The sequence below is a fragment of the Gopherus evgoodei genome, chromosome 11, assembly GCF_007399415.2.
Source record: "Gopherus evgoodei ecotype Sinaloan lineage chromosome 11, rGopEvg1_v1.p, whole genome shotgun sequence".
In the NCBI taxonomy this organism is placed as follows: domain Eukaryota; kingdom Metazoa; phylum Chordata; order Testudines; family Testudinidae; genus Gopherus; species Gopherus evgoodei.
The window spans coordinates 5905025-5914525 of NC_044332.1; the positions used below are offsets into that span (position 1 = coordinate 5905025).

Below are 9501 nucleotides of genomic sequence, written 5' to 3' on the forward strand. Positions count from 1 at the left end.
TCGCCACTGTTCCAGTCCATTCCTTTAATCACAAGACCCTCCTTAGTCATCAGTGAGGTCATTGGACAAGACTGAGTGAAGCGGGTTTTGGTTTTTTGGGAGAAGGCTTTGAGGGATATGAGTTGCTCCTGGAAACAGAATATTGTTCTAATACATATCAGATACCAAATACAGATATTTAATTGGCAACTCTAAAGATTTTCTTAAATGTCTCCTGTCTAAAATATTAACTTTGTCTTTAAAACCCCCCCACAACCTAGCTCTATCTGAACTGAACTTCTATTTCCCTCCGGGTACGTTGCATCGGCTTATATAAACATTCACAACTGAGAGTGTACCAATAGCTAAGAGAAATTCTTACACCCTTGTGTCAGCTGACCCTTGGAGGAGTACATATGCACGGAATTGGTTAACTCTATAGATATAGGTTCTTAAATTAATTCAGTGGGCCTAGTGGATAGAGCACAAGCCTAGGACTCACACATGGGTTCTATTTCTGGCTCTGCCACTGGCTTGCTGGATGACGTTGGGCCAGTCACCTCTCCTCTCTATGCCTCTGGTCTCCCATCTGTAAAATGGGGTATTGATGCTGACCTCCTGTGGTAAAGTGCTTTGAGGTCTTCTGGTGAATAGCACAAGGTAAGAGCTGGGGATTACTATTATTTAGGACAGTAGTCAGTACCTCTCTGATCGTTCAAAAGATTTGTTCTTCCCTAATGAAACAAGCAAAGCACCCAATTTTCAGACACTTGTACTGAATGTAATGCTTACCACAATGAGCAGGTCTCATTCAATGGGACCACTTGGTAGGCAGTGCAGCACCCAGTACCATTGACAGGATTGAGCCTTGCTGTATTTGCACGCTACAAACATCAAGAATATGATGTAATTGGGTTCCAAATAACAATGTTTACTAACAAACATACCAGGCCTGAGTTGATTACAGTGTGTAAGTAGCTACATGGGGACAATGGGCTTTTCGTCTAGCAGAGAAAGGTATAACATGATCCAATGACTGGAAGTTTAAGTCAGACAAATTCAGACTGGAACTAGGGCATAAATTCTTAACTATCAGAGCAATTAACCATTGAAACAATTTGCCAAGGGTTGCGGTGGATTCTCCATCACTGACCATTCTAAAATGAATAATGGATGTTTTTCTGAAAGTTCTGCTCTAGGAATTATTTTGGGCAGTTCTCTGGCCTGTGTTATGCAGGAGGTCAGACTAGCTGATCAGAATGGTCCCTTCTGGCCTTGGAATCTATGAAGGACATATATATAGGCTGCTCTCTTAGGTCCTTGTGGCTTCCGTAATTGAAGCTGGCGACACTAAAGGGCTCAAACTATTTAAAGGGATAGTACCCAATTCCGATACAATACACTGCTCTACAGCCAAAATGCTTCTGAAATAAATGTAGTCCAACTTTACAATCCTGGGTCACTGAGAACGAAAATGATGCTTAAAATTGTTGATTGGCTCTAGTTTTCAAGATATGCTATTGGGTCAGTACAGACGACCCTTGACTTGGGAATGGCGGAGGATAAGTGAGTTATAAAGGGAAGGGATCTCAATTTAAACCAGAAATGACTAAAATACATCTTGGACTGGATCTATGAATAAATCTATGACTGGGTTTGGACAGTACTTGCTTTTTAGGCAAAACAATGAATGATGCAATCTGAAGCTGGTATTGCATCATACATGATATGAATTGCATCATGTTGTTCCTAGAAGTCATGGATGATGCAATCATAATGAAGCTTGCATCACTCTGCTGAACAAATTGCCCTATATCAGCTCTAGAAATCATACAGTGTCATGCTCTCTTATTTGTCAGTGTTTGATTTTGCAAAGGGACACATTTCTGTTTAGCCAAAGTGAGCAGAGATGCCTCGTACTTCGTGTGTGAACAGTGCAGATAACTTCTGCTATGTTTGTGGTGAAGTGACTTTTGCATCACAAAAGCGCAGTATAACCACTATGGTTAAGAAAGCCTATCACCTTTCTTTTGGCTGCAAAATTGGAGATCAGGACAAGAGGTGGGCCCCACACATATGCTGCAACACTTGTGCAACAAATCTTCGCCAGTGGTTGAACAGGAAAAGGAAATCTATGCCTTTTGCAGTGCCAATGATTTGGTGAAAGCCAACAGATCATACCAGTAATTGTTACTTCTGCATGGTGCCTCCAGTTGGGAAAGGTATGTCAAAGAAGAAAAAGTGGACTGTGCATTATCCAAACATTCCATCAGCTATACGTCCAGTACCCCACGGAGAAGGATTGCCGGTTCCTGATGCACCAGAATCATTCTCACTTGAGTCAGACAAGGAAGAGGAAGAGGATGAAACTTCTGGTCCTCGACCATCAATGTCACAGGACCCATATTTTCTCCCATCCTCCTCCTCTGAACCACACCTCATAACACAAGGTGAACTGAATGACCTTGTCAGGGATTTGGAACTACCCAAGAGTAAGGCAGAGCTGTTGGGCTCCAGACTACAGCAGTGGAATCTCCTGGCAGGCTATCAGGGCAAATGGAGCCCATCAATGCTTGCAGACTATTGCTGGACAGTGACAAGAGATGCTCCATTTAATGAATACAAGAGACAAGCCAAGAAGCGCCGAGTAGACACTGAATAGGACTAAACTATGTACATAATAGTTTTTTGCCTTTTGTTTCATAATAAATTTTATTTATATAACCCTGCTGATTTTTAAAGTGTTACATAAACAGGACAGGTGAAATATTATCATGTAAAGCAACCATAAACACATGAAAAGACCTAGGTTTACAATTTATGATTAAAACTCTACTATCTACACAATAGACATAGACATAAAATGTAAAAACTTAAATATCTTAGAAACAGTAGCCGATCAGTTGTTTTAATTGTCATATTTGAATTCAGCAAATCAAAATACATAATAAATAGCACATTTTATCTCTGAAGCAGATGACTTCTCAAAAATTGTAGACCAGTGATATTAGAGCCTGCAGTGTATTTTTATTATTGTTTGCATTGTGGTTGTGCATGCAAGACCCAGACATGAACTGGCACCGTGTTGTGCAAGGTGCTGTACAAACATGACAACATCATAGCGTATAGCAGTATAATCCTGAGTCTAGTAAGTTGTTTATACACCAGCTGTTTCTAATGTCTCTTCTTCTCCCCAAAATAGCACCAGGTCCTTCTTTTTTAAATTCATCCTGTCATGGTATGAACCCCCACTCTGAACCTTAGCATCCAAAAGATGGGGTACCAGCATGAATTCCTCTAAGCTTAATTACTATCTTAGATCTGATAGGGCTGCCACCAACCAGGACATGCAGTGCCTGGTACACTCTGGTCCCCCAAAAACCTTCCCAGGAGACCCCAAGACCCAGACCCCCTGGATCTTAAAACAAGGAGGAACTGACTATACCCCTCCCCTTTCCTCCTCTTAGACTTTCCCTCCCTGGATTGTCTGGAGAGGCTTCACCAACTCACTGGTGAAACAAGATCCAGATTCCTTGAATCTTAACACAAGGGAAAATAAACCCTTCCCCCCGTGTCCTCTCCCAGGCTTTCCCTCCCTGGGCTATCCTGGAGAGATAGACAGATTCAAGCTCCGTGAATCTAAAACAAATGGAAATTCGCCTTCCCCCTCCTCCTTTCCCCCACCACTCCCTGGTGAGTTTAGACTCAATTCCCTTGAGCCTTAACAAGGGGAAAAAAATCAATCAGGTCTTTTAAAAAGAAAAGCTTTTAATAAAAGAAAGAAAAAGTAAAAATTGTCTCTGTAAAATCAAGTTGGAAAATGTTACAGGGTCTTTCAGCTTATAGACACTAGGGAGAGTCCTCCCCCCCAGCACAAATACAATCCTTCCAGCAAAATACACATTTGCAAATAAAGAAAACGAACAAAAAAGACTAAACCGCCTTTCTAACTGTTACTTACTAATTTGAACAGAAGAGATTTTTTTCAGAAAGATTGGAGGAATCTGCTTACATGTCTGGCCCCTCTCAGAACCCAGAGAGAACACACACAAAAAGTACCCAAGAAGCACAAACAAAGGCTTCCCTTCACCGAGATTTGAAAGTATCTTGTCTCCTGATTGGTCCTCTGGTCAGGTGTTCCAGGTTTACTGCTAGTTAACCCTTGATAGGTAAAAGAGACATTAACCCTTAACCATCTGTTTATGACACATCCACTTTCTGGTCCTCTTTTTAAACCCAAACTTATAGCTGATATTTTCCATAGAGCACATTACTTATTCTTGCGGAGACCTCACAGCTTGATGGAAAATACTGTAGAACGGTGTCCTGCATGTTCTCTTTTCAGTGTTCAGTGCTTTTTTTCTACCACATGTAAGGGTGTCCAATAGCTGGGAGCCATCAGATTTACTGTTTTGTTTTTGTTTAGCAGCTTGCAAAAATCTGTCTCTGGCGTAAATGTCAGATAATGGCTTTTGATAACCGATAGCCATGAGCCTGGAGACATTCTAATGGGTGCATTTTTAAAGATCAATCAGCCAGAAAAATGCAAAGGGCCTTCTACCTCCCTCTTTAAAATTCAGAGTTTTTGTCCTCCAAAGTGGATAAGATAGCATTTAAGTAAGATCCTCCTGAGATTTGCATTGAAGACTTCAAAGGGCAATTTTTTTAATGGATGTAATTGGTTTGGAGCCCTCTATGGCAGATATACTAAGTATCCAAACACTGTCTGTCAGAATCTGATTCATCGGTGGTTCTTATTTTGATGTGGTTCAGACCAACCTATTTTTTTCTCTCTGAAAGGTTTCTCTCTCTTTAGCTTGCACTTTTCATAGAATCATAGAAGATTAGGGTTGGAAGGGACCTCTGGAGGTCATCTAATCCAACCCCCTGCTCAAAGCAGGACCAACCCCAACTAAATCATCCCAGCCAGGGCTTTGTCAAGCTGGGCGTTAAAAATCTCTAAGGATGGAAATTCCACCACCTCCTTAGGTAACCCATTCCAGTGCTTCAACACCCTCCTAGTGACATAGTTTTTCCTAATATCCAACCTAGACCTCCACCACTGCAACTTGAGATCACTGCTCCTTGTTCTGTCATCTGCCACTACTGAGAACAGCATAGCTCTATTCTCTTTGGAACCCCCCTGCAGGTAGTTGAAGATTTGATAGCCCCTCTCAATCTTCTCTTCTTCAAACTAAATAAGCTCAGTTCCCTCAGCCTCTCCTCATAAGTCATGTGCTCCAGCCCCCTAATCATTTTCGTTGTCATCCATTGGACTCTCTCCAATTTGTCCACATCCTTTCTGTAGTGGGGGTCCCAAAACTGGACACAGTACTCCAGATGTGGCCTCAGCACTGCCGAATAGAGGGGAATCATCACTTCCCTCGATCTGCTGGGAATGCCCAATATGCCGTTAGCCTTCTTGGCAACAAGGGCACACTGTTGACTCATATCCAGCTTCTTGTCCACTGTAATCCCCAGGTTCTTTTCTGCAGAACTGCCGCTTAGCCAGCGGGTCCCCAGCCTGTAGCAGTGCATGGGATTTTTCCATCCTAAGTGCAGGACTCTGCACTTGTTCTTGTGGAACCTCATCAGATTTCTTTTGGCCTAATCCTCCAATTTGTCTAGGTCACTCTGGACCCTATACCTATCCTCCAGCATATCTACCTCTCCCCCCAGTTTAGCGTCATCTGTGAACTTGCTGATGGTGCAGTCCACGCCATCCTCCAGATCATTAATGAGGATGTTGAACAAAACCAGCCCCAGGACCAACCCCTGGGGCTCTCCGCTTGCTACCGGCTGCCAACTAGACATCTCAGCTCATTTCTCCATCTGGCTGTCCATGAAGGTTAAGTGTGCCAACATGCTTTCTAATCTAGCCACCATCTCAGGCAGAGGATTGTTAACCTGTCTAGTTTTGTGCTTGCCAACAGTTTCCACAATCACCAGGAGAATTTTATTTACCAAGTCCTGGATTGCTCTCTCATCATTTGTGCCTGAGCAGAAAGGAAGCAAACAACTTCTCAGTGAAGCACAGAGCTATGGTGGGAAGTTCTGGCTGTCATTTCAGTTTAGACTTGGCTTTCTTTTCCCTCTTAATTTTGGGGTTCTTGGACAACAATGTTTTTATATGGCAATTTACCTTAGCGGATTACAGAGGAGACCAATATCATTATTTCCATTTTTAAATATGGAGAAACTAAGGCACAGAGTGGCTGAATGACTTGCCCATGGTCACTCAGCAGCAGAGCCATGAAACAGAACTCAGTTCTTCTGATTCCCAGCCCAGTGCTCTGTGTACTAGGCCACAGTGGTGGCTGCCTTGGGTGGGAAGATCCCTCCAGAGTCGATAGCAAAGTTCGCATTGACTTTAATGGGAGCAGTCCCCAAATCAGGCCCTCAAGCCACTTGTTGTATAACTGACCCGAATTAGTTGAGCCACATTCATAATTGACTTCACCCCCTTGTCTTCAAGGGAGTTAAATTAGGGGTGAGTCCTGGTTCATTGAACGTGTCAGTAAATGGCACCAATGAGCTTGGAGCTTTGGTATGGTGCATCTGCTCAGACATGCATCAGGCTCTGGCTCCCACACACATTCTTAAATGTCTCCTTTCAAGGGGATTGTAGTGTAGGAGGCCTGATACAAAGAGTAATGCACGTTTTGTTATGTAGCCATGCATAACGTGTGTATACACAAACAGTCATTTCAATGGGAACAAGCTTCCATCCCATTTAATAATAAAACACACATGTGGCTCTTGTGGTTACTCCTTCAATCCTTCACCAATTATCAGCTAAAATTTCCCCCATCTGAAAACCTGCCTGGTAAACACCCCCCCACCATTTTAATGCTGACAGCTATGAGTGACTCTTTGTTGTGAGGAAAAGGGACATCCCAACCCATATTAACTATGGACATGCTGACACTCGACTTCTTCATGTGGAATAAAATGGTTGTAAACTTTACCGTGGACGGGAGATTGATGTTTCTGTCGTGTCAACACTAGAACTTTTAGCAATATATGAGCATCGTGTTAACTCACACAATTATAAGTTCAAATGTAAACATATCATAGGCAGAGTTTTTTTTATTATTTTTTTAAAAAAGACTTTTCCATTTAAGGTAAAATGCTGGAATTTAAAAATTACAATTAAGTTATATGTCACATATGAACTTCAATGGTAGAGTTGATCAGATCTGTATACGAAAAAGAAGGCTCTGTTGTACCTTAAATCAAGTGAACAGTGCCATAAATGCTTTATCACATGAAAAAAACTGTCTCTTTTCTCCCCCCTCCCCAACTTCTCTTCTTTTTCTCTGTGACTCTTGTAATTTTTTTCATGGATCTTAAGGTCAGAGGGACCATAGATCACCAGCATAACAGGCCAGAGAATTTCATCAGTTACCCTTGCACTGAGCCCAATAACTTGTGTTTTGTTGAAAGCACACTGTAACGGGTCAGGACTCACCACCGCAGCACCTTCTGCTGGTTGCTCGGGGATTTAGTTCAGTCCAGCTCCGGAGCACCCTCTGTGGGTGATGTCTTGCCCATTATTTGTTCTACTCCACTGTTGCTCCTCCGCTCAGCCATGTCCTCTTCAGGACACTGTCCTCCGGCAGTGCCCACTACTTCTTTCTCACCCCCTTTCTGGGAGTCACAGCAGTCCTTCAGCTTGCACCCGCTGCAGGGGCCAACCACAGCCTAAAGTCTAGCCCCTCACTTCAGGGGCAAGTTGCAGGCTGTATTGGCCATGCTCCTCTGCAGCCAGGTGCAGTGCAAGGGGGAGGGTGTGGGGGGGAGACCCAAGCCCACACGCTACTCTGGGTCCTGACCCAGGAACCCTCTAGTGGCAGCCTCTCTGCCCTTCTTCTCTCCCCTTGTCTGCCTATCGTCCCTGGGCCACTTCCCCTTGGCCCTTGCCCCTTCTTGGCCCTTTCTAGCGAGGGTCTGCAGCCTAGCAGATAACAAGGCAGAGCTCACCCTCCGCTCCCCTGAGCCTGCCCAGCACTGCTGTATCTCAGATGCTATCCCTGGGAGCCAGTCCTCCTCCCTTGCTCATCAGGGAGAGACTCCCCTCTGCTCTGCTGGGCAGCTCCTTATAGCTCGGCTGCCGCTTATCTGGCTCCAAATAAGTCTCGCCTTAATTAGCTGCAGCTTTCCACAGCCTCCCTGGCTGCTTCTGCCCCACCCCCTGCTGGAGTGGGCCATCTGCACCGCTACACACACCTTCCAGAAATGCATCCACTCTTCATTTGAGGCCATCAAGTGATCCATCACTTCCCTTGGCGGTTTGTTCCGTTGATTAATCACCTGCACTATTTAAAAAAATGTGCCTCCTCCTGCCCCCAAGCATTTAGTTCCTACTCTTATTTCTCTTGATCGTGGCCTGGAAACTTTATATCTTTGTCTTATTGCTGTTCGCTTTGATCAACTCGCGGAGTGTCCTTAAACTGACAAACTTGAGTTTCTCAGGATTTTTTTTCTTTGCAAAATTGTTTGATGATTTTTGTTTTCCTTAAAATTGTTCATTTCGTTAAAACAAAACAACATTTTGGTTGCTGACAGCTGAGACGTGTTGGGGCTTCTGAAAATCCTACCACTGACCCATCAATTGGAGATGAAGCCAATCACATTGTTCTGTTTTTCTTTTTTCTCTAATGTTTACCAGTGTTGTAATGGTGGTAAAGTGTTTGAATAAAGGAGGTTACAGAAATAATTCCATAAATAAAAGAGTTACAGTTACATAATAGAATTGGGCCAGGTGTTATACTTGTGCTTTCAGTCTCCTTCATGCACCTGGAGTACTGGGGCCTTAGCCTGGGATAATATCTGGCCCAAAGTATGTGCTGATGAGTAACTTTTGGGTTGAGAGAGTGAAAGGGGTGTGTGTATATTGCAGGAAAAGTAGTTTGAATGTATTTGTATGTTTTCCATTGCATGCAGGGCTAATAAAGGCTTTTAAATTGCAGACATTTTGTAGTTTACTAGATAGAATTCATAGGTCCATGATCCCATGGAGCATCACCAACAGTCCTAGCTGTGCTGGTGGGTATCAGGCATGGTCTGATATGACAGAACAATACAATTCCATGTGTTTCAGTAATACCCCCATAGCCCACAGCTGGGAAAGATGTTTGATAGCAATTGCTTGTTGCCGTGCGGTGTGACTGACAGTGTGACAGCCCGAGTATCTAATCTATAGAAGAAATTGTTATGCTGTAAGTTGGAATGATGTTGACTGCTCTCCTACAGTAGAAATGGAATACATAGGATGACCAGACAGCAAGTGTGAAAAATCGTGATGGAGGTGAGGGGTAATAGGAGCCTACATAAGAAAAAGACCCAAAAATCGGGACTGTCCCTATAAAATCGAGACATCTGGTCACCCTAGGAACACACGAATTTGTGGCTGAGATGCTCAAAAATGGGAGTGTAAAATTTAGGCTTCTAGATCCATATTAGGGCTCTGAAGTAAGGTGGACAAAGTACTGAGTATTCTGCATCACACAGAAATCAGAA

The 9501-nt window shown here is 43.3% G+C and overlaps 1 long non-coding RNA gene across 3 annotated transcripts in view; it reads right to left on the bottom strand.

Moving 5' to 3' along the window:
* Nucleotides 1-7807, bottom strand: part of LOC115660067 — a 77127-nt gene extending 69320 nt beyond the window's left edge. For 2 of the 3 annotated variants that reach the window (XR_004002726.1, XR_004002724.1), the window contains exon 1: nucleotides 7451-7807. This is a non-coding gene — a long non-coding RNA (uncharacterized LOC115660067). Of the gene's footprint in view, nucleotides 1-771; nucleotides 864-7450 lie in introns of all 3 variants that reach the window. The other variant, XR_004002725.1, reaches the window with a different exon arrangement.
* Nucleotides 7808-9501: the final 1694 nt, after the last annotated feature.